Source organism: Macadamia integrifolia, chromosome 3 (assembly GCF_013358625.1).
Source record: "Macadamia integrifolia cultivar HAES 741 chromosome 3, SCU_Mint_v3, whole genome shotgun sequence".
Lineage (NCBI taxonomy): Eukaryota > Viridiplantae > Streptophyta > Magnoliopsida > Proteales > Proteaceae > Macadamia > Macadamia integrifolia.
Window position 1 is genome coordinate 15,945,043 of NC_056559.1, and position 26,239 is coordinate 15,971,281.

Below are 26,239 nucleotides of genomic sequence, written 5' to 3' on the forward strand. Positions count from 1 at the left end.
TTTTGCGGGGTGGGAGGGGGGGGGGCAAGGGAGAGCATTACAATTTGTGACCAAATTCAAATGTACATAATAACTGCGAAGATTCTAGACCAACCAAATGCTAACTCACCCCTTGGAGTGCCCCTGTTCAGTGCATTTCCCAGTTGAAGAATTGTTTGCATGATTCTCTTCAATTTGACAGGACCCTTGATCTGATAAACACGCAAGTCCAGAGGTGAGTAAGCTTAACAGAAACACCTGAACTAATGGATGGTGGAAGATTGAAAAAAAAAAGAGGGGTGCACCTTGTCATTACCAAAGTGATAAACTAAGAAGTTATAGCTTTCTTTTAATTACCCCTTGCCTTATTCCAAAAAGGTAGTTAATACAGTTTCAATGCAGGGGTAAAAAAGGATTTTCAAAAATTTGAAAATTTATTTAATACAGCATTTATGTGAAATGACAAGAATTATCCTCATTGGAAAAAAAAAGGTGTGTTCCTTCTTTGTCTCTTCGAAAATGTCAGTCCTGGTTAATGGAGGACAGGTAGGCTATTTTGTCGTGATCTAAGGCAAGGGGATCCAATATTTCCTCTTATTTTTATTGTGGCTGAAGAGGTGCTCTATAAAGGATTGAAAGGCCTTGTGCTTGAACGAAAATTAAAATCTATTTCAGGTCCAAAAGGTGTGTCTACTCCGTCCCATCTTCAATTTGCTGACGATATTTTCATTTTTACGATATCAGGTACCCTTATTCATAACTTTGCTATAATTAGTGGTCAGAATCTATGGTAAATATGGTGGAGCAATGGGTTCGCAATTTCATTTGGCCAGGAGATATGGAGGTGCCAAAGAAAATAGTAGTAAAATGGGATGAAGTTTGTAAACCGAAACAGGAGGGTAGTTTGAGGATTTGAAGGTTGAGAGATGTGAACAAAGCTTGCTTATGTAAGTTGGAGTGGCCGATCAGAACTGAAGATTCTCAAATGTCAAAATTTTTTAGAGCCCGTTTCATTAACAAAGATGGATCCCTTAAAGGTGGTTACAAGTCTTCTTCCATTTGGCCAGGCTTGAAAAAGGTTTGGAACATTGTCTCAGATAATATTCAATGGATGGTTGGAAATGGTAAGAGGATTAACTGCTGGTTAGATAAATGGCTGGGAAATTCTTCTCTAGAGGTTTTGTCAGGTCTTGATTTGAACTATTTTATTGGGGCTTCTTCTAGGGTCTCTGATTTTATTGAGGAAGGTAGCTGGGTTTTTCCAAGGGTTGAATCACTTTTTCTCTCTGAGAATTTTGTCCTAGAGAAAAGATCAATATTTTCTTTTGCTGATGAGGATGTTTGCCATTGGTGTCTATCTTCTTCGGGTATGTTTTCGATCAAGTCTACATGGCAGGTGGTTCAACGGTCATCACCCTCTATTGTATGGCATTCCATAATTTGGATATGTTTGGTGGAGATTGATGAAGGTGCGCAGTAAAGGTATTTCTCTTTCTTCGAGATGTGTCTTATGTTGTGTCACTGAGGAGTCCATTTCCCACCTTTTTTATGAGTGATTTTTCATCAAATGTTTGGAGAAAATTCTGTGATTGTTTTGGACTGTTTTGGCTGATCTTTAACGGAGTGGAGGGTGTTTTGTCCTGGTGGAAGGCTAGTGCAAGGTCTATCACTTTCAAATGGTTGGGGCACGGGTTTTATTTTAATTCCTTATTTTGTCTGGTACTCTGGTTGGAAAAGAATTCAAGGCTTCATGACGAGGTTTCTAGATCTGTTGAGCAATGTTTTGCTATGATTCGAAATGAAATAAGCTCTCGAACTTATATCATTTCATGGAAGGCTTTATCTATTTCAGTTCTCATCTATGCTAGAAGGGTTGGTGTTCAGATTGCTAATCAAAGGCCTCGTGATTTGTTTGAAATTTTCTGGAGCGCTCATGTGGAGGATTGGATAAAATTGAACACTGATGGTTGCTCGCTTGGAAATCCTGGTAGGTCGGGAATAGGTGGAATTTTTCAGAATAAAAATTCAGAGGTGATTGCAAATTTCAGAGTTTCGATTGGTGTAAGGACTAACTTTGAAGCAGAATTTATGGTGATGATAGAGGGTTTAGAGCAGGCGAAGAATATGTAGATTCAGCATGTATGGGTTGAATGCGACTTGATCTCAGTTGTGCTTTTTGCTTTCAAAAGGTGGGTTGCCACGGGATTGTCTTCAGAAGTGGAGTCATTTGCTTATGTATCTGAACTCTGTGGAATGGAGGATTTCTCATTGCTATAGGGAGGCAAATTCTGTAGCGGATTTTCTTGCTAAATCAGCGGCAAAATTTGGTTTTCCCTTTCCTATTCTGTCTTGGCCTGCTTTGGTCAGAATGGATCTGGAAATGGATGCTCTTAGACATCCTCATTATCGGTTGTTATAGTTCTCGCTGTTTTTTAGGGGTCTTTAAGGCTCTAATGGCAATGCCGAAGGTGGGGTAGTTGGTCTGGTCCTCTAAAGTCTCTGTGGGCAGTCTTTATAGTGCACAATTACAAATGATATTCCAGAGAAAAAAAAAAATAAGGGTAAAATAGTAAGATTTCAACTTAATTCACCACTTTGGTTACAAAAAGATTCCCCACTCTCCCCCCAAACACCCCCCCCCAAAAAAAGGGAAAACCTTGCCTCTTCCAACACAGAATTAACAATGTTCAAATTTTTTCTAAGGTCAGAAACCTGGAAAAGAGAAAAGGGTAAAGTAGGTTATTGAATGATGCCACAGAAATATCTACCCAACATAATAATGATACAATACACACTGACCTGGGTACAGAACTGTATCTTAAATGAAAAAACCTTAAGTTTAGATTCCACCCGTGGCACTTTCATCAACTCTAAAAAGAACTGTCACAAAGTGCATTAATTCAATCAAAAAGGAATGTCAAACAAAAAAGGAGAAAGTTTTCCTGCACCACGGGTGTAGGAAAAGTACATCCGTCAGTAGCAACAAATATCTGCCCCCTATTTGCGAATGGTCGATAATACTCCCCATTGTTCCCCTATACCTTAGGGCACCATCCGAACCCATCAGCAAAAGGAGAGGGTGTGGGAAAACTCGGTCCAAAAAAAGAAGTAAAGATATCAATGAAAGCATATCTCCCAAACCATGAACAAATGGAATTACTGAGAGTATGCATGCGCTTTAACAGTTTTAAACATTGAATGTCATAACGCAACAAAGGACGACCACTCAGTTGAATAGTCAATTTCAGACACAGCAGGAACTAAGATATCAGTGTGGAAAATATTTTCTCTAATTACAATTCATAACTAATGAACCCATTTTCTCATCTCTTCCCTATTCTTGTCTTCAATTTTCTCCTTCCCTGGTCCACCTGAGTTCTACAAGCCAGCATCTTCAAAGAGAAGTTAAGATTCACCAATTCACTGATAGTGAGATGTCATTCCTACTTAAAGAACAACTAAGAGATGAGAAGAGAAAGAAAAGGAGCAGAAGTCCACCAACCTGTTCACATTTCCCCAAGTTTTCCTTGTCTCCAGTGTATCCTGAGCATGGAAGTGGAAGCACAAATGAAATAATGGGTGGAATTGATGCTTCCACAAGTATATAATAAATGCAACCATCACTAATAATTATAATGATGACGTAATAACAATGACAAGTCAACAAATTCCTCCCACCTTAAGTAGTTCCATGTCCTCTTTTGTTGGACAAAACTTAATGAGGTTATCAACCAGATCAACATCTAATGCTGAGTCATCCAACATAGCACTGAACTCTGTAAAATATCCATAAAAAGGCAAAAGTGAGAGGAACCATCAAGAAAAACTCTCTTCCACTACATAATGCACTCAGAAATTAAACATAATTTGTATCTGTTTGACTACAATAACATACATCCCACATACTGAAGACAGCAGGTGCAAGAACAATGAAGTCAGAAGGAGATAAAGAATACATCAATCAGAACTCCAATAAAAAAATCATGTAAGTTACTGAAAGACTATTCATAGATAGCTTCTCTATAACAAATTTGATAGTCACCTTTACATGGCATAAATCACTATTCAAACTAAAACGTTTAATTCATTTAATCCCTACCAAATCTAAGTAAAACAAATGAATGAATGTGTAGAGGCACTTGTGCGAAACTGGAAAAAGAATCTGCTTTCTCACCAACAAATAAGGCAGTGGCATCTTAACCTTTGAAAGCATGATTTCACAATTGTAAGTTCTTTTTAGTTTGATCTGCAAGAAACAGTAGATAGGGATTTGGATATATGACAACAAAATTCATTACTACTCATAAGAATTATTTTGTCACTAAGAAAAGAAAGAAAAATAAGAACAACAAACAGAAGTAACAACCAATGACTCAATTATCAATATAATTCATAAGGTGGTTGGTCTGCTAGTCTCCCCTAACCAATCTACATTTATCATGGGGAGATCTATTGCTGACAAAATTACGGTATGACATGATGTGGTGAGGGTAATTTCTCAAAGAATTCCCAACATGCCGCCATTCTCAAAATTAATCTCCACAAAGCATATGATTTGGTGAGATGGAGCTACCTGTTATAATTTTTGTAATAAGGGTACTTTAGGATCAGGTTTATTATCTTCTTGTCTTATATTATATTCTCTTTTTTAACTTTTACCTCCCTTGGGAGGTGTATATAATTCCTTACATCTTATTAGTTAAGTAATATAGCCATATAGGTGTGGTAGAGATCATTTTCTCTAACACACAACACTCTACCAATGTCTTCTTCAACCTTCCACTCTCTTGTCTCTTGTTCTCTTTCCATCCTTATATTCTAACTTGGTATCAGAGCCCACGGTTGTGGTTTGAGAGTCGTGCCACAAGCTCTATGTTTCCTTTTTTTCCTCTTTGGAGCCTAAGGTTACCATAGTTGCCATGGTGCCAAGGCAAACCAAGGCGTTGGAGGGCTGCCTAAGTGCTAACATAAGGCAAACAAGGCGACTAAGTGCTATTTTTTATTTTCACTCTCTTCTAACATTATTTAGTATGATACATATACCTTGTATCATAAAAAATCAACCTTAAGCCACATTAAGTCATAAAAAATAAACATTACGCCACATCAGATCATCAAAGATCAACATTAGGCCACATTAAGTGATAAAAAATCAATATTAAGAGAAATGCTCTTGTTATATAATAAGTTTTACTGGTATAATGATTTTATTTTTACATGAGACTTTTTGTATTAGGTATAGCACAAAATCAGCTTTCCAACAAATCTAAGATTACTTAAATCTGAGTTGTAACGACAAAGTTATGTTCCTGTCAAACTTATTTTAAAATGCATGAATGTTGTTAAAATCGCTTAAATGAAAATAATTTTAAGGACATCAAAACAAAAGATTATTTTACCGGACTTTTGGTTTTTGGTAATGTTATACCATCCTATCAAACTTATTTTAAAGTGCGTGAATGCCGTTAAAATCGCTTGAATGAAAATAATTTTAAAGACATCAAAACAAAAGATTATTTTACCGGACTTTTGGTTTTTAGTAACGTTTCACCATGATAAGATTTATTAAATTTTCAGAATTGAGAAAAAAACCCAGCATTTGAAAGTTGAAAATCAGCCCTATAACCAAAAATCCAATTTTGTCCTTGGATTGGGGGGGTTAAATTTTTATCCTTTTGGAATTTGATTTTTAAACTATTTTTATTGGATTCAAATAGGGGGTATTTTCTTATTTATGAATAATATCTTAAGTAAAAGTTTATTTACTTAAATGATATTTCGCATAAATTAGTAAAAAAATATAAGGTGACATGAAGCGCAATAAGACGACAATGGCCTAGAACCCAGGAAAACCGCTTAGACACCAAGGCGCCACCTTGGCGAAACCTTGACAACTATGAAGGTTACAAAAGGGTTCCAAGCAAGGGACTATTATGTGAAAGGTTTGAAGTAATCATGAGTTAAGAATGAATGAGGACTATGGAGACACCAAGGGAAGATCTTAGTTGAAGAAATAAGCACTTGGAACTCAAATCAAAGAAAAATAACCCTAAACAAGGTTACAACCATCTTTTTTTTTCTTTTTTTTTTTGGGGGGGGGGGTTCCGCTCTCTCTCTCTCTCTCTTCCAGCCAGCTTTGGAGTTGAGATAGGGCTCCCTTAGATTACCCTAGGGTACTCTAACACTACCTTTTCCAAATGATGGAGTCGATGGGATTCCCTTTTAGTTCTATCATGTGGGTGAAGCAATGTGTGATGACTCGTATGTTCTTAGTCCTTATAAATGGGAGCCCCGTGAGGTTTTTTGCTGGAGGTATGTGATGCAGCCTCATTGTAAGCTATAGATTGGGAGAGTCAAGAACACACTCTACTAGATGTGTAACTACGTAATAGGAACACAAAAGTGAAAAGGGGAAGTTTTAATTTTACCTCATTGTAGTGAAACTCTGTGGTTTCAAGTTTATACACCAAGGTACCGTCTGACAACGTTCTGTTTTTATGTTTTCTTGTTCCAAGGAACGGAGAAACAACCTAAAAAGTGTTTAATAAAGTTGTTCCGTTTCACCTATTTCTACAAACATAAATCAAAATTTATACCTATTTACAATTCTAGAAACGACTTTGACGAAACAAGTCGGACTTGTTTCGTCGTTTCTAGAAACGAATTTGAGAGAAAAAAATGTTGTGCCCGATAAATCTCTTAACTATTTAAAACTAAAAAGAGCCAACTGAACCCTCTCTCCCTTTTGGGCATCCAATGATACTATTGGGTTTTTTTAGTGGTATTATGTCTACAAAAAACTTTTCGAGAAACAGGTTTATCAAACACCAAAAAATCCATTTTTGTTTCCAGAAACATGAAAATCCGTTTCTGTTGAAACAACAGAAATGTTATCAAACGGTGCCCAAGGGTGTTTTCCAAAGAAAAATCTTATTCCATTCTCTATCAAGTTTAATGTCCAAACAAGTTACATATATAAAGAAAAAGAAAACCAAAAATCTCAAACCTCTACCCCTAATAATTCTATGGTTGAGATTGTATAGAAAAAATTAATCTACTCAAGGTGACCCTAATGGGATCCTTGACAGATAAAATATCTAATCTAATATATTAAATAAAGAAAATAAGGGGGTGAGACCCCAAAATCGTCCTTCTTGCTTGTCCAAGCTTGGATGAATTGATTCTCCTTGCTCCTCAAGTTATGTGTTGCAAAATAAGACATGGGAGAATATTCCTTTAGCATGCAATATTCCATATGGGTGTTAGATTTTATGTAGTACGGGTACTTTAGGAATTGTTTCATTATTATGTTGTCCTATTTTGTATTTTCTCTTTTTTCCTTTTTACCTCCCTAGGAAGGCATATGTAATTTCCCTAATATAGTTTGAATCTAATATAGGTGGGAAAAGCTATTTTCTCTTCCGTGATTTGCACTCATTTCCTCTCTTTCTTCTCTCATCTTCTCTTCTTCTTCTTCTTCCTTCCTCTCTTCTCTTCTCTTCCCACATATCTAACCTTAATCCTTCCTTGTTCCAACTTGGTATATGTGCCTTTCTTTACTTCTCACATCCTTTTCAGGGGAAGAACACTGGAAGTGAAAAGGTTATTACCATTCCATTTCTTCCTCCATTGCCTGTTACTCTCTTTACTCTTGATATTGGGAAACATAAAGAGGTAGATCTTGTTGATACTGGTGATCATTCAAGTGATAGTTCAGGTAATGAGAAGGAGTTACTTGTGTACAAAAGAAGGAAAAAGAAAACATGTCAAGAGTCCTCTTTGGATCCACATCCTGAGCTCCACATTCCTCAGTCAGTTAAGATCCCTTCTCCTTCTGAGCTAGACCTCCCTATTGTTATTAAAAAGGGAGAGAGCTTATACTAATCCTATAGCCCAGATTGTTTCCTATGATGCTTTCCTCCTATAGGTGTTGCTTTTACTGCTGCTCTTTCCTTTATTTCCATTACCAAAACTATTACTGAGGCCATATCAGACCCAAAGTGAAAGCAAGCCATGTCTAAGGAGATGATGGCACTTGAGAAGAACTGTACTTGGAAATTGATTGATCTTCCCAAGAGAAGAGTTCCATTTGGATGCAGATGGGTCTACACAATCAAGTACTAATTAGATGGTGCTATTGAGAGGTACATGACAAGATTGGTGGCCAAAGGGTATGGTCAAATGTATGGGATTGATTACCAAGAGACTTTGCTCCTGTGGCTAAGCATAACTCAATAAGAGTTCTTTTATATGTGGCTGTGAATAAAGATTGGCCTGTATATCAGTTGGATGTGAAAAATCCCTTCCCTCATGGTGACTTAGAGGAGGAACTGTATATGCAGCCCCCTCCCTGCTTCAAGTTTTCGGTAGCTGAAGGAAAGGTGCGTCTCCTTAAGAAGGCATTATATGGTCTCAAAAAATACCAAAAGCTTGGTTTGAGAGGTCCAGGCAAGCTATTTTGAAGAATAGGTATTCCTAGAGTCAAGAGGGAAGGGAGTAAATATATGTCAATGGAAGCTGGTGATAGACTTGTTGAAAGAAACTAGGATGTTGGGTTGTAAACTGGCAAGTTCCCCTATTAAGCAGAATCACAAGCTAAGAGAAGACTGTGGTCCTTCCCTTGTTGATGCAAGGAAATACCAGAGGCTAGTGAGGAAGCTTACCTATCTATCTTTGACTCGCCCAGACATTAATTATTCAGTTGAAATAGTGAGCCAGTTTATGCATGCTCCTAAAAGTGGGAACTTGGATGTTGTGTACCGCATCCTCATATACTTGAAATCCTCTCCACGAAAAGGACTATTGTATGTTAAAACAACCACCTAAGAATAGAAGGTTACTCCGATGCCGATTGAATTGGATCCATCTCTGGCAAACGGTCTACACTAGGCTATTGCACATGTGGGTGGTAATTTGGTACACGGAGGAGTAAGAAACAACCTATTGTGGCTAGATCTAATGTAGAGGCAGAATACAAGGCAATGGTTCATGGAGTTTGTGAACTCATATGGTTGAGACAGTTGATTCTTGAGTTGGGTTTTGACACTGAAGGACCTATGTGGCTCTACTGTGATAACAAAGTAGCTATAAGCATTGCCAATAACCTACTACAACATGACAACACATTGAAGTAAACCGGCATTTCATCAAAGAGAAGATCGACTCTGGCAACATTTGCACAACCTTTGTGAAGATTGGTGATCAATTGACAGACATATTCACCAAATGACTCATTCCTCACCAATTCAGTACCCTCTTATGCAATTTAGGAATGTATGACATTTTTATGTTGTCCTATTTTGTATTTTCTCTTTTTTTCCTTTTTACCTCCGTAGGGAGGCATATATAATTTTCCTAATATAGTTCGAATCCAATATAGGTGGAAAGAGCTCTTTTCTCTCCCATGATTTGCACTCCTCTCTTTCTTTCCTCATCTTCTCTTCTTCTTCTTCCTTCCTCTCTTCTCTTCTCTTCCCTCTTCTCTAACTGTGATCCTTCCTTCTTCCAACGGTGGGCTACCAAAAAAAAATATAGGAAATTAAAAATCTCCTATGTGTAGCCAGCTTCTCCAAAAGATATTAGCCGAATTAGGTTTCCAAAAGAATAGAAAAAGGCTCCTCAAAAATAGGTAAGTGTTGATCTCATTTAAAACTCCTCAAAAATAGGAAATCTAGGTTCAATTCCTAACTTGTAGGAATGAGGTGGGGGGAACAGCCATGCTTAAGATTGTCCAAGTTATAAAGCTCTATATATATATATATATTTTTTTTAAGACATTCCAATCTTCATTCCTCAGTTGGAAGGAAATATGTAATGCCCCGGCCCCATTAACCTTACACAATATTGTCCTCTTTGGCCTATAGGCCTTAAGGCTTTAAAACGCATTGTGCCATGTTAAGGAGGCTAGAGATTATTAACTAGCTCAGTAATCTCTCCCTAGGTGATGTGGGACTAAAGTTTGTACACCCTCACCGATCTCCCAAACCCCCTAGTATTTGTCGTATTCTTGGTGGGGACACCTCACCGATCTCCCAGGTGGGTCTGGTACTTGCCGTATTCTTGGGTGTCACAACTTCCCCCCTTTAGGCACAGCATCCCCGTTGTGGCCCCACACGCTGTCGTGGTCTGCTCTGATATCATTTCTAACACCCCGGCCCCATTAACCTTGTACATTATTGTCCTCTTTGGCCCATGGGACTCAAGGCTTTAAAACGCGTTATGCCATGTTAAAGAGGCTAGAGGTTATTAACTAGCCCAGTAATCTCTCCCTAGGCGATGTGGGACTAAAGTTTGTACACCCTCACCGATCTCCCAGGCAAGTCTGGTACTTGCCGTATTCTTGAGTGGGGACACCTCACCGATCTCCCAGGCAAGTCTGGTACTTGCCGTATTCTTGAATGTCACAAAATAAAGCAAAATTTTCAAATTGTGCTGCCCAAGGCATGACTCAATCCTCCCAAAACTGCAACTCCTTGGATAGATCTCCAAATCCTATAATACAGGAATAGGAAGATAAATTGTTGATCATCCTTATCTTGATGCAGGAGAAAAGAGGGGCTTCTGTGAACGGTTAGAGATCTTCTAGGAGATTTCATTGGTGCAAGGAGCATGACTGAACAAAGTTGATGAGCTGGCCACTTGTTCTTGGGATCGGTTGGGCTGATGTGGCATTGTGATGTAAGGTTGGTTCAACTTAGGCAAACAACTCCAATAACAATAACAGCTCCACAACCAATACCGATCTGATCATGGAGCAGGGAACCAATAAAGGGAAACACAAGCCCTAAAACAGGGCTGAAATATAATTCACAAGTTAGAGGGATTTAGGAGCATCACACCTGATCGAATAGGACCTGAATATCCCCCAAAGAGATCCTCCAATAGGGCTGCCGCAGTGCAGCAAGCACCACATTGATGTATTACTGTAATTGAGGAAGCTCGAAACAGTATTAGGGTAGGATATTTTCTCAGAGAATAAAGAACTCCAAATTTGGATAATAGAATCTTGCTGAAAAATTGTTGAAAGATGAAAAGGATAGAAAAATAGATAATAAACTAACATCCGGGCTTCACACTGCAAGGTGGACCGACTTGATCAAACACCAACCTACCTTGATCAAACGCAAGGGATTTCTTGATCAAACACAATAAGAGAGTTGCATAAGCAAACTTTGTTTTCAAATTCTGAGTTGTCTTTGAGTGCTTACAATTAATTCCTATTTATAGGATAAACTCAACAAAACATTACATACCCAACTTCCACCTAACAATAATTCACCTATTAAAGTTGGGGTAGGAAAGTCTTCACCTACCAACTACCAAATTGGAAAAATCCTCACCTCTTAAAGTTGGAATAGGAAAGTCTTCACCCACCAACTACCAAAGGTGGAAAAGTCCTCACCTCTTAAAGTTGGAATAGGAAAGTCTTCACCCACCAACTACCAAAGGTAGAAAAGTCCTCACCCATCATCACTTACAAAAGTGAATTAATTCTCCCCTTTTAATAAAGTAAAAAAGTAAAAATAAAAGTAACTTCTAAACACTTGTTGACCCAAGGCTGGTTCAACTAATGAACTAACCACTACTAGACCAAAACATCTAAACCATAGTAACTAATCTCATATGCATGCTTACTACCAATGGTTTAGGCCCATTAAAGTGGCATATTACATTAAAAACCCCTTAGACCAAAGGCCCAATATGCATACAACCCAACCCTACGCTTATTCCTAAGATAACAAGCCTATTTTGGTGATGAATTTACATCACACAGTCAACCCTAGTTGAATAGGGTTTCAAATAGAAGGGAAAGAGAACCCAGCAGCTTCTACAAGCGTTCACCACAGGGGCTGGATTGCTGGTCAAAGGGGTCCCTTAGGCAATAGATGCCCAGAAGCTAGCCCGTAGATGCCCAACAGATGTGGAGATCTGATGGTTCTTGATTTAGGATCAAAATTAGAAACTTATGAGTCTGTTCCAAAAATGAGTTGTAACCATGGTTCAAAATCTCGCCAAGATGATCCCGGTAATTTCAAGATTTTTTTTTGGCCGAGTCGAGAAGTCCTACGAAATACAAAAAGAACATCATCTCGGTTGATATTTCGGTATCTCAGCCAAAATTTCGGTATCGTTTCGACGAGATACCGAAATGACACCAACTAAGGCCTATAAATACAACATCTCGTTTGGGGGAGTCGAAATTTCGACTCCACCTCGTCTATCTCGATGAAATTTTGGCTCCTCGCATTTGAACACAAATCACTCTATTGCCCACTAGTTAGCCAGATCATCACATCTATTGCCTTGAAGATCACTCCAAGTTGAAGATCTACAAATTTTAAGCTTTGGATTTTTTTTTTTTTAAATAGTAACATAAATAGATGTTGGATAGGGCTAGATTTTTTATATGTTATACATTAGAGGCCGATCTATGACCTCATGGAGTCGAAATGTTTTTTTTTTTTATAAATATTTTTTCTGGTTTAAAAATGCATTTTCCATCAACATAAATTGTATCTTTTTATGGTTAATATAGCTTTGATGATACTCAATATATATATATGCACTCACCATTAGATGACCTACGACTTTATCGAAGCGAAATTTTCTTTATCCGGTAATTATATATTTTAATTTTTGAAAAATATGAAAAAAAAAATTAATAATTAAAAAATAATAAAAATAGGGACAAATATTTTGTTTTCATTTTAAAAAAATAAAAGAAAAATAAGAGATTAATATTAAAGTGTTTTGAAGTATACATAAAGCTTATTAATTTATACCATATTTAATTTTGTTGTATTATATCATTAAAATATTTTCTAAAATTGATTAAAAAATAATTTTGTGCAAGAAAAAAATATAAGTAGCTATCATATACTTGTAATTTAATAATGACATTCTTTTTTCTATGCATCAGAATTAGGGTCGTATAAAATGGCTAACAAAGGAGGCGATGAGAAAGGCGAGAGAAGAGGGAGAGGAGATGGGAGACGTGATAGGAGTCGCGATAGTGGAGAGATTGCATAGAAGTATGGAGTGCCGATTGATGGCGATAAGAGAAAAACAGAGTGCAACTATTGTCACAAGAAGTTTATGGGTGGTGGGCCACAAGACTTAAGCAATATTTGGTTGGAAATTGCTCAGATGCGGCTACATGCACTGAAGTGCCTGATCATATTGCTAAGGCCATAGCTGAAGATATGAAGGGAGGGAATAAGAGGAAAGCGGCAAAGGATAAGGCGAGGATAAAATTGAAGAGGCACTACATGCTCCCATGTATGGTTTTGATGATGATGTGATGACCCTATATATGCGCCTGGTGACAAATAGATTGAAGAAGAGACTAGAAATTGGCGGCGGGGGCAAGTATTGAGCCGACAAAGTCTTCGTGAGGAAGAGGAAAGAAATAGGAAGATTAGAGGAGGAGCTAGTCCATCAAGAGCAGGAGGTAGTGGATCTTCATAGCCTCCTTTGCCATTCAAGAGAACACAGAGTACAAGGGCAGCCCCACCTCCACCTCCACCTCCACACCTCGTGTGAACCCCGTTCTACAACAGGAACCGTGTGCGTACAAGAAAAATGGCAGTAAACAATGTAAGATAAAGGGGATGTGGACTAATATGAAGGCTTATGTTAGGGAGGCTGTGTCTAAGTGGATGTTATTTCATAGCATCCCAGCAAACGCCACTACAGGTCCCTATTATCAGCCGATCCTTGATGCTATTGCCAAGGCTAGACCAGGGATAAAAGGGCCACTGCATATGAGGTGATGAATGTTTATTTGCCATAGGAGAAGAGAGTTGAAAGCTTACATAGATGAGTTAAAGGTTTCATGGGAGAGCTATGGGGTCACCATAATGTGTGATGGTTGGGTAGGGCCCACAAGAAAGTCCATCACAAATTTATGCTTTACTGTGATGGTAGAACAATTTTTTTGAAATCTATTGATGCATCCAAGGAAATAAATGATGCAAAATACATCTACAAGCTTTTAAAGGAGGTTGTGCAAGAAGTTGGGATAAAGAACATTGTTCAAATTGCGATGGACAACGGAAGCAACTACAAGAAGGTCAGTCAGAAAATGATGAATAACAACAGATTCCAACTCTTTTGGACCTTTTGTGCAGCACACTGTATTGATCTAATGTTGAAGGACATGGGAAAACTGAAAATTGTGAAGAATGTGGTTGATAGGGCAAGGCAAGTGAGCACATTTGTATATAATCATAGGTTTTCCTTGAACCTATTGAGGGAGAAGTGTGGGGGGACTTGGTCAGGCCTGATCTCACAAGATTTGCTACCAACTATGTTGCACTCAAGAGTTTTGAGTCCAAGAAAATCCGTCGTTGATCTATGTTAGCATCTGAGGAGTGGTCTGGGTGGAGGGAAGCAGGATCACCTGGTGGTAGAGAGGCACATACAACCATTTCATCAGATGAGTTTTGAACACAATTGGGTAAAGTGGTGAAAATATTGTCACCAATTGTTGGCATGTTGAAGATGGTGGATTCTGCCTTCAAGCCCACCTTGCCAAGCCTGTATGCTACTGTGGAAATGATGAAAGAACATGCCTATGCTGCCAACCCACGTGGAAGTAAGAAATTTGTAAACATAATAGAAGAATGTTGGGAGTGTCAGCTCAAGCATCCATTGCATAAGGCTTGTAAGAAAATCTGAATACATTCTTTTCTGTGATTTAAAAATGCATTAATGTCAACATTGACAATAATATGTTTTGTCAAATTTCAACATACTATTTAAACCCCAAGTATCAGTATAGCCATAGACTTGCATTGAATCCGGATCTACTAGAAGCAGTGAAGTAGGTGGTTGCCAAGTTGCAACCAAGGCCAGGTCTATAAGCCATAGCCAATACTGATGTGATTTTTGTAGTACTATAGGAATCTAAATTTCAGTATAATGGTTATTAACTATTTCCTCTTTTTAAATTTTTTATAGACAGAAGAATTCAGGGATGCATTAGGCAGTTTTAAAGCCCTTGCCGCACTTGCGAGTCGTATGAGTACTGCCGCTGGTATGAAATTCAAATTTCAGTATGTTACTTATATAAGTGTCAAGTGTTTTGAATAAAAATAATCTTTTGTAATTGTTGTAACTTGTAATGCAACTAAATTGTGGGTGTTGTATGGGGGTTCGGCACTGGAATTGAGGAAGATTGCCATCAAAGTACTCTCCCAAACATGTTCTGTATCTGGTTGTGAGAGAAATTGGAGTACATTTTCACTCATCACTCGAAAAGGCAGAATCGATTAGGTTCAGAATGTCTTGCTGCTGACTTGGTGTATGTGCCCTACAGTATGAGACTAAGGATGCAGCACATACGCATGGGTATAGAGAATGATAGGGGCCAGATCGAGCTTGCAGATGTTTTTCAAATTGATGCAGATGAAGAGGACCCTCTACTAGACTGGGTGAGGGATAGAGGTGAGTTGTTGATGGATCAGCCGGGAGGTGGGATGGACCCATATGTAGTGCAAAAGATGGCAGTCAATGTTGATGATTATATGGCTACAGAGGGAAGGATACATTCATAGACCCCCCGACCATTCGAGCCTACACCTGGGAGGGATGATTCAGATGGAGATGATGATTGATGCACTTCCTCGGGTGGTCGTACCCACACTCAGACTCAGACATAGACAGACACAAACACAACATCACGCACTAGGTAGTGATGAGGGTGGTGATGATGGTGATGGTGATGGTGATGGTGATGGTGATGGTGATGGTGATGGTGGTGGTGATGGTGATGGTGGATGGGGTGGTGATAGAATTGAAGGAGTTCGAGAGCAGTATGAACAGGCCGAGCTAGAGCCGTAGCCGGTGCAATTCACTGGGGAGAGTCAGTTCGAGTATGCCACACAAGATGTTGATCATGGTGCATGTCAATCAGGTGGAGGGAGGGAGTTCAGGCTACACTAGAGGGCCTCGTCACTGATTTGGTGGAGATGGGCAGCAAGATTGTATGGACGTTGATAGTCTATCTACTTCTATTGGTGGAATAAGTTTGAGTTGAGGGGATAGTCATCCTCACAGTGAGAGTAGAGTGAGTGGGCAATGGCGTGCCCCATCATTTGCTGGAGAGAGCACCTTGTCAAGTATCATGGACCTTATGGTCAATTCACTGGGATAGGGCATACATCTGGTTCATCCATTCCTAGTGCAAACTATGGCTTCCAGACCCAGTCATATATTGGTGGTTTTGTGGACAACTTATTCTCCTACCCAGCCCAACCGCATATGTTGCCGGAAGCATCAGTTGACAGTAGCTCAACAGTGGGTTCTTCTTCTTCATATTATGGTGGTGACACATACCCTCGGATAGGTTACCTTTAGTATATAGATGACTCAGTTTTTTTTTTGCAACTGTGGAGGACTACGTTCGATTCTTCTCTTGGAATATGACGTAGCATGCATTTGTGACGTAGTCAGAGGAACATGCACGTTGACTCCATTGTACTGGGTATGGAATTCAGCCAGGCCGTCATAGTTCTTTCCAGTAGATAGTCATTATGATTATTGTTGTATAACTAATATGTTTGGTACTTGGGATATTACAATTTAGGACTTTGAGATTTAAGAGTAAGACGTTTAGTGGATGACTTTAATTAGGACTTGGGAGTTAAGGAGTTGCATAATATATTACTCTAGTACTCTAAATATTAGTTAATTAATGTTGAGGTATGTTTTGATAATGTCTTGGATGCATTATTTAATTGTTTTACTATCATAGTGTATCTGGTTCTAGCAATGAAGCAGGTAAAATCTCTAGAACAGTTCGACGGTTGCTGCCAAACAAGGGTGCAACTCTAAAACACTATCATGTTCTAATATTTTTGCAAATTTACGTTCTAAGCATGTTTATTAACCTTAAAACAAGCTACCCACCTAGTTTCAGGTCATAATATGGCCGTTTGGCAGCCAAAACAGTCAACCGAGTAAAAAAAAAAAAATCCACCAACTCGCTAAGATCTCCTGAGATTTCAATATTTTAGTGGTTCTGAAACCACTGAAACTTGACGAGATTTCGAACCTTGGTTGTAAAATGTAACAACCTCTGTGGGAGCCCCAGTCTTGGTCGAGTGACGCTTTTGGGGTGCTTAACAAAACCCTAAAAGATGGGAATAAACTGGCCAAGGATTGTTGAGATCAGGTCACTTGATTCCTACCCAGAAAACCCACTTTCTAAGATGACGCAGGTAATTTTCTGTTCTTTAACACAACAATACTTTGATTGGTTGTGTCTTGTAACAGCTTCAACAAAATCTAACAATCTTCAACTGAATAACCAAAAATAAAAAATAAAATAAGAAAAAGAATCAATGGAGGGGTTGAGAAGGGGGAAGAAGAGTTAAGGAATTAGGCATCTCACCCCTCAAGGGTTAGGCATCTCAATTCTTAAACTCTTAGGCATCCCACCATCTCAGATAACAGCTTTTCAGCCAAGAGTTTTCACTCAACAATTCATTAATCAAAAGTTGACTTCATTACAATTGATGGGGCCTCTTATAGGCTTACATGACTGCTTTCTAAATTAGGAAACTAAAGCTGAAATAAAAGAAACTTCTAATTTAAATTCTAACTTGCTAACCAAGAAAGAAAAAATTAGGAACTACTGACTTTGACTCATAAAAGAAACTAATCTAAGTTACTCAAATAGAAACTAACTTGACAAACAAAATAGGAAACTAATCCTAGACTATATGGCTGAAATCAATGGACTCCTTGAAGCTTCTACTTTGCAAATAAAGTGGGAAAACTGATTGGATCGATGGAGGCATGTGAGCTGAATTTTCTTCAATGAATAACAGGCTGACTAGGATTGAAATCTGGACAGAATCTCCAAGTTATGTATTGCTCGATTGGGGGAAACAGGACCACCAAAGGGCTGGTTCAATGGGACAGAATTGACCCAGAATTGGACCAGCTTTGCACCTTCTTTTCAGTGGCTTGATCTACATCACATTGAACTTGAGCTAGTTATAGAGGATGCAGGTCTGGGCCTGCATCAGTATGGGAATCAGACAAGGGGATTCATTTTCTCCTTACCTTTTTACTTTTTCCAGGGAAGGCCTCTCAATACTGCTGAAGCATGATGTGGTGGATAGGAGGGTGCACCTTATTCCTATGTACAAAACTATGATGCTCTCCCATTTATTGTTTGCAGATGACTTGATGGTGTTTGTTAGGGCAGACTGCACTTCTGTGTCAGCTGTGTTGGAGACTCTTAATTGTTAGAGATATTAGTTATGTTGTTCTAAGGGTAGTTTAGGAACTAGTCATGTTATATTTTATTTTTCCCTTTTACCTCCCTAGGGAGGTGTGTGTAATTACTTGTAACATATTAGTGAAGCAATATATTTGTGTGAGAGAGGAATAACTCTCAACACACGATTCCGACATTCCATCTTCTCTTGCCCTTCCTCCTCTTCTTCTTCTCGAACTCTCATCTCCTTGTTCTCTTCCCATCCTTATATTCTAACTTGGTATCGGAGCAGTACGATTGTTTGAGAGTCGAGCTACAAGTCTCTTACTTCCTTCTCTTCTCTTTGGAACCCTAGGTTACAAAAGGGTTCCAAGGAAAGGACTTCCATGTGAGAAGATTAAAGAAATCTTGGGATAGGCATGCAAGAAGACCATAGAGACACCAAGGGAAGTTTCCCTTTGAAGAAAGAGGTACTTGAAGGCTGCAATAAGCAAAACCAGACCTAGGTAAGCTCATCGCCAGCTCTGGTTCTTTTTTCTCTTTCTCTCTCATCTGGTCAGCGTTGGAGCTGAAACCAGGTCCATTGGGTCCCCCTAGGGTGTATTATCACCCTTTTGATCTCGCTTCAAGCCTTCTTGAGTTGTGGCCGCACAACTCACTTCCCCTCTGAAAATAGAGTATTGCCAGCCCTGTTTTTGGCCTTTTTGTCTCTGAAATGTGGCCTGTGATGCTTCCGATTTTGCTATGTGTTTGTAAGGTATGATTTTTAGGACTATTGAGCTCCTATGTTATGATTCTACAACTTGAAAAATGTGGAAGGTGTGAATTTTTTGAAGTAAATGCTTGGTTTTCTTGCTGGAAAATTTTTTCTGCTTTTGGGAAAGAAAATTTTGTAGTGTGTACTCCCCACCTTGTGTGTGACCCTTTCTCTACAAAAAGTTGTGTGTGACCCTTTCTCTACAAAAAGTCTAAAGATAGTGGACTTGGAGCCCTCTTTGGAGATGTTTCAGCCAGTGCATTGAGTAGTGTTGCTCATCCTACTCCTATGGCTTTTGATAACCCAAATACTCAAATTTCTATTGTGAAGTTGGACAATACCAATTATTGGGAATGGGCTCATTCTGTGAAGCTTTTCTTGCGGAGTAGGGGAAAGCTTGGGTATGTTACAGGTGCCATTAAAGCTCCTAACCCAAGCAACCCATCATATCCAAAATAGGAGACTGAATACTCCATTGTTATGACATGGCTGATATTATCTATGAAACTTGAGATTGGAAGAAGGTTTATGAGAAATGAGACTACAAAGAACATTTGAGATAGTGTTACCAAAACTTTTGACCATGTGGGTGACTCGGTTAAGGTTTATCAATTGCTCCAAAAGGTCATTGCCATGAAGCAAGGGGATGAGACCATTTCTGAGTACTACAACACTGTCATTAGTCTCTGGAAAAAGTATGATCACTATAGGGACCTCCAACTGTCCCATCATGAAGATGAAGCTAAGGATTGCTGAACACTTGAAAAGGAACGTGTTCTTATCTTGCTTGGTGGTTTGAATCCTGAGTATGAGCCAATCCGAATACAAATCTTAGGCTGGTCTCCTCTTTCGTTCCTTGATGAAGCATATAGCCATCTACAGATTGAGGAGACTAGGTGGGTGGCCATAGAACCTGCTCCCCCTCTTGAGCGGTCAACTCTTACTACTAGCTCTCAGAGAGATTGGCGTGGTGGTGGCAAAGGTCAAGGGCCACCGCGTGGAGATGACAGACGATGTGATCATTGTGGAAAATCTGGGCACATCAAAGAGAGATGTTGGGTTCTTCATGGCCGTCCCCCTGGCATGCGTAGTGGATCTAGTGGTGTTGTGGTGGACGTAGAAGGGGAAGCTAGAGCTCACAGTGTTCAGGCTGAGACTGATACTGCAGGGTCAATTTCTAGCATACAGGTAGAGCATAGTTCCCTTACTAAGGAGGATATTGCAGCATTCTGCAAGGTCATATCACAACTGGAGGGCTCATCACCTTCTTGAGTTACAATACCAGATTCCTCAGCTTCAGCCTTGTAGGTTTCTTCATCTGCTCCTTCCACAGCTCCATTTTGGGTTACAGATTCTGGTGCTACGGATCATATGATTGATACGCCCCATGATTATGATACCTACTCTATTTGTTGTTTTTCTTAAATCACACGGATCCATGTAGCCGACCCCATTTAGTTGGGATAAGGCTGAGATGTGTTGTTGTCTATTTGTTCCAGTAGAAGTAAGGTTAGGGTTGCTGATGGCTCCCTTTCCTCCATTCTGGTAAGAGTAGCATTCCTGTTACTTTTTCCATTTCACTTGATTATGTTCTTAATGTTCCTAACCTTACCATTAATCTCTTATCTGTGAGTCACCTAACAAAATCCTTAAGTTGTTGTCACATTTTTTCATTCTCATTGTCTCTTTTAGGATTTGGTGATGAAGAGGATTATTAACAGTGGACATGAGGAGAAAGGGCTCTACTTACTTGAACCTCAATCAACTTTTTTTGCTACAGCTCAGTCCTATGTGTGTGGACATACTGATAGCAGTTCTATGGATTCTGAGATGTTGTGGCATTAATGTTTTAGGACATCCCTCTTTTATTATTATGAGAAAAACAGTTACCTCATTTATTTAATTCTTTTCCAAGTTCCCATGTCTTTCATTGTGAACCATGTATTTTTGCCAAACATTGTCGTTTTTCTTATCCTTATCATGGTAATAGATCTATTGTTCCTTTTCACATTGTGCACTCTAATGTTTGGGGGTCTTCTACTACTACCTCTTTACTTGGATTTTGCTACTTTGTTTTATTTATTGATGATTTTCCCATGTTATTTGGACTATTCTGATGAAGCATAAGAGTGATGTATATGTATGATGCCTTATAAAAGTTTTTATCATATGATATGTACCCAGTTTGACACCAAGATTAAAATTGTTCATTATGACAAAGGGGAGGAGTATATGTATGGTGGTTTTTAGGACTTGTTTATAGATAATGGCATTATCCATCAGGTGGCTTGTGTTGATACACCCCAACAAAATGGTGTAGCTGAGAGGAAAAACCATCATTTGATGGAAGTCAGTAGGAGTCTTCTCTTTGGCATGTATGTTCCCAAACTTTTTAGTCTAATCCTCTCCTTACTGCTACTTTTTTTATCTACCATATGCCAACAAAACTTCTTAGCTCCAAAACTCCCTTTGATACTTTATCTCCTCAGTCTTCTTCTCTCTTCCCCCCCCCCCAAAGTGTTTGAGTGTATCTATTATATTATTATTAATAAATCTTCTCAGACTAAACTAGACCCCAAGGCTCTCAAATGTATCTTTCTTGGCTATTCTTCCACTACCAAAAGTTACAAGTGCTATCATCCTTCTTCTAGACGAAGGCTTCTCTCTAAAGATGTCACCTTCCTTGAGTCTGCACCTTTTTTTGCACCCCATCAGCATCCTTTTCAGGAGGAGAATAATGGGAGTGAAAAGGCTACTGATGAAATCCCTTTTCTTTCCCCCTTGCATATCTCCCCCTTTATGCTTGACATTAGGAAACACAAAGAGATGGAGATTATTGATGTTGATGATCATTCAAGAGGTGGTTCAGGTTCTGGTAATGAAAGGTGGATATTGTGTACACAATGAGGAGCAAAAAGACCTACCAAGAGTCCTCTTGAATCCAAATCCTGAGATCCACCCTTCTCTGTCAGGTAATATCCTTTCTTCCTCAATTGAGTTAGATCTTCCTATTGCTACTAGGAAGGGAAAGAGAGCTTGTACTAATCATGTAGCCTAATTTGATTCCTATGACTCTCTCTCCTATAGATGTTGCTTCTATTATTGCTCTATCCTCTGTTTCTATTCCCAAAAATGTTTCTAAAGCTATGTCTGGCCCTAAGTGGAAGCAATCTATGGCTAAGGAAATGATGGCCCTCGAGAAAAATTGTACCTGGAAATTGGTTGACCTTCCTAAGGGAGAACTCCAGTTGGATGCAGGTGGGTCTATACAATCAAGTACCGGTCAGATGGTACTATTGAGAAGTACAAGGCAAGGCTGGTAGCAAAAGGATACAGCCAAGTGTATGGGATTGACTATCAGGAGACATTTACTCATGTGGCTAAGCATAACACTATAAGGGTCCTTTTATCGCTGGCAGCAAATAAAAATTGGCAATTGTATCAATTGGATGTGAAGAATGCCTTCATACATAATGATTTAGAAGAAGAGGTGTATATGCAAACTCCCCCTGGCTTTAAGTTCCCTTCAGTTGCAGGAAAGGTGTGTATTCTCAAGAAGGCTCTGTATGGACTTAAACAATCTCCAAAGGCCTAGTTTGAAAGGTTCAAACAGGACAATCTGAAGAATGGTTATTCCCAAAGTCAGGCTAACCATAATCTGTTCATTAAGCGAGGTAATGGCACCATCACAGCCCTGATTGTCTATGTTTCTAACATTGTGGTGACTAGAGATGATAGAGCTGAGATAGCCAAGCTAAAGAACTACTTAGCCCAACAATTTGCAATCAAAAATCTAGGACCCTTAAATTACTTCCTGGGGATTGAAGTGTCTAGATCCAAGAAGAGTATAAAGACCTATTGAAAGAAACAGGAATGTTGGGCTGCAAACCTGCAAGTTCTCCTATTGAGCAGAATCATAAACTTAAGGAAGGTTCTAGCCCTTGTTGATGCACGGAAATATCATAGGCTAGTTGGGAAGCTCGTTTATTTATCCTTGGCTCGTCCAGATATTACTTATGCAATGGGCATAGTGAGTCAGTTTATGCATGCTCCCAAGAGTGGACACTTGGATGCTGTTTACCGCATTCTTCGGTACTTGAAGTCCTCTCCAGGGAAATGACTACTTTATGACAAGCATAACCACATGAGGATAGAAGGCTTTCACTAATGTAGATTGAGCTGGCTCAGTTTCTGACAGGAGATCTACATCTGGCTATTGTACATTTGTAGTGAAAACCTAGTAACATGGAGGAACAAAAAACAACCTATAGTGGCTCGATCTAGTGCAGAGGCAGAGTTTAGAGCTATGGCTCATGGAGTGTATGAGCTCCTCTGGTTGAGAAGGCTGGTCCAAGAATTGGGATTTGATACTGAGGCACCCATGAGGCTTTATTGTGACAACAAGGCTGCCATAAATATAGCCCACCACCCTATACAACATGACAGAACAAAACACATAGAGGTGGACAGACATTTTATTAAAGAGAAGATTGACTCTGGTTACATATGTACACCTTTTGTGAGGACTGGAGATCAGGTGGTTGATATTTTCACAAAGGGGCTTCTTCATCATCAGTTTAGTACTCTGTTGTCCAAGTTGGGAATGTATGATATTTATTCTCCAGCTTGAGGGGGGTGTTAGAGATAGTAGTTATGTCGCTCTAAGGGTAGTTTAGGGACTAGTCATGTTATATTTTATTTTTCCCTTTTACCTCCCTAAGGAGGTGTTTGTAATTACTTGTAACATATTAGTGAAGCAATATTTGTGTGAGAGAGGAATAACTCTCAACACACGATTCCAACATTCCATCTTCTCTCCTTCTTCCCCTTCCTCCTACTCTTCTTCTTCTCCAACTCTCATCTCCTTGTTCTCTTCCCATCCTTATTTTCTAACTTTCATACCTACTCTACTCTTTCTAGTCTTAATGTGAACCAATCTAAATCCTCTATTATATCTTGGCATTCCACTTATCTAAGGAAAATTAAAATTGTTGATTATGCCACTTCTTGATGTATACATTGTTGTTGCCATTCCCTAATAGCTTGAGCTTTTAGGTAAAACGATAGTGAACTTGGTATAAGGCAGGGAGGTCAAGTGATCAACTCCTAGGAAGTGCATCGGAAGAGTTTTCCCAAAATTTCTTCTCCCTCAGTGCCGCTTGAAGGAAATGCCAGGAGAGCTCCACGTGCAAGGACCATGGGATCTTGGCTTGCATGTGTGGGGGAGTATTGATGTATACATTGATGCTGCCATTCCCTAACAAGTTGAGCTTTTAGGTGAAACAGTGACGAACACCACTCTCTTTGACTTGGTTAGAAAGTGTTCAGAAGGAAGGACCAAGGATTAAAGTATCGGTATCGGTCGCCGTATCATTCGGCCAAAATTAAGAAACGTATCAAAGTTATGCACATAAATGGATAAGAAACACTTTTTATACACTTTTGCATAAAAACAGTTAAAAAAAAAGTTATATATAACATGTATTATGCATAAACACTAAAGTGGAGAGTATCGCACTGAGAATCTAAGGTTTGTAGTTGTTTATAGGTGTAAAATCCTTGTTCCTAACCTTGATTTCCACTTTAGTTAGAGAGAAAAATGTCTGGCAGCAACTTTGGAACAAAAACCCCTCCCAAAAAATCGTGTTTTGCTGAGAAATGACCCATCTTGGCCATTATATGACCGTAGTGCATCGTATTGGTACGTATTGATATGTATCGATACGTAACAATACATACCGAAATGTTCATTTCATCGCAATTTTTAATTTTTCATAGAGTATCGGTATATATCGTGTGTAACGGTGCGTATCGATATGCATCGTACGATACATATCAATATAAAATGATTTTAAATTTTCCTTATAGCGTATCCGTAGTATCGTATCAGTAAGGACCGATACCGATACGGCTCGCTACGTACTGACACTTTAAACCATGGGTAGGAGCATAGGAAGTCTAGATTCCTTTCCTTTGTTGGCCGCCTTCATCTTATTCTCTATGTTCTCCAAGGAGGATACATCTATTGGTCAAGGTTATTTAACTTACCTCGTCATGTTACTAAGAAGTTGGAATTGATGTTTTCTAACTCCTTGTGGTCAGGACCATCTATGTAGAGGAAAACTCATTACATAATTGGGATGAAATTTGTAAGCCTATAAATGAGGGGGGTGTTTAGGGGTGAGAAGCATTAAAGACATGAATGTGATAGGGATATTGAAGCAAGTTTGGTGGGCGGTCTCCAAAAAGATTCGCTTTGGGTGAGGTGGATATAGTAGAGGGACCAGAAAATGGATTTCATTTGCAATGTTCCACTGATTCAAAATTGTTCCTGGGTTTGGCGGAAGATTTTAAAATATCAAGCTCCCGATAAACCTTTTATTCATCACATCATTGAGAATGGTTCTACATTGCTTTGGCTTTGACCCATGGCATCCTACAATTGTGCTTCTCAACAGTTTTCGAGAATCGAGACTGTATCTAGTATGATGCATGCTCTAATAGATTGGCATGGGAGCAATCCATTATGGTTGATGGTAGATGGATCCATGGGCCTCCCACTTCGTCGGATCTTAGCTTGGATTGGGGTAGCTTGACAAATTTGCAGACAATATGACTTGGGGGATTATTCCATCATATGGACTGCCTCCCCTTCCGGCACCTTCTCTACTAAATCAGCCTCTAACATTGTGAGGAGTCCTTCAGAGTTGGATTGGGTATCTTTGGTATGAGTTGTATTCCGAAGCATTTGGCAGCAATTTGGAGATGTTTGGTAGATAATATTCCAACAAAAGATCAACTCCACAAGTGTAAGGTTTTGGTCGGCCCTTTTGCAGATTTTGTTGGAGGCATTAGAGAGTAGGAATCACTTATTTTTTTTATTTCCCATTCACCGGAAAAATTTGGAGACGTTTTGAGTCTTAGTTCTCCATCTAGAAGGCCTGGGGATAGCATGCTTTTGGAAGAAAGGTGAATTGGTAAGACTTTCAAGAGGGATTCAAGGGATTCCATCAGTCATATTGTAAAGTTGGTGTTCTATGCTATGGTAGCCCACATTGGGAAGGAGAGAAATCCCTGCTTATTTCGCAACAATACTAATACTTTGTGTTGCATCATTAGAGATATCAAATTGGATGTGGAGGATAGATGTAGAGCTGAGATTCCTAAGGGAATGAAATCCCTCAGGAACCTATACCTAATTCAGAAAGGGAGAGTGCATTCAATCTGGATTGAGAGGCGAGTGGTCCCGATAAGCTGATTTTAGTTGCTGTTCC

The 26,239-nt window shown here is 39.1% G+C and overlaps 1 pseudogene; it reads right to left on the reverse strand.

Moving 5' to 3' along the window:
- LOC122074191 overlaps positions 1–26,239 on the reverse strand; it is a 68,461-nt pseudogene that overhangs the window by 34,790 nt on the left and 7,432 nt on the right.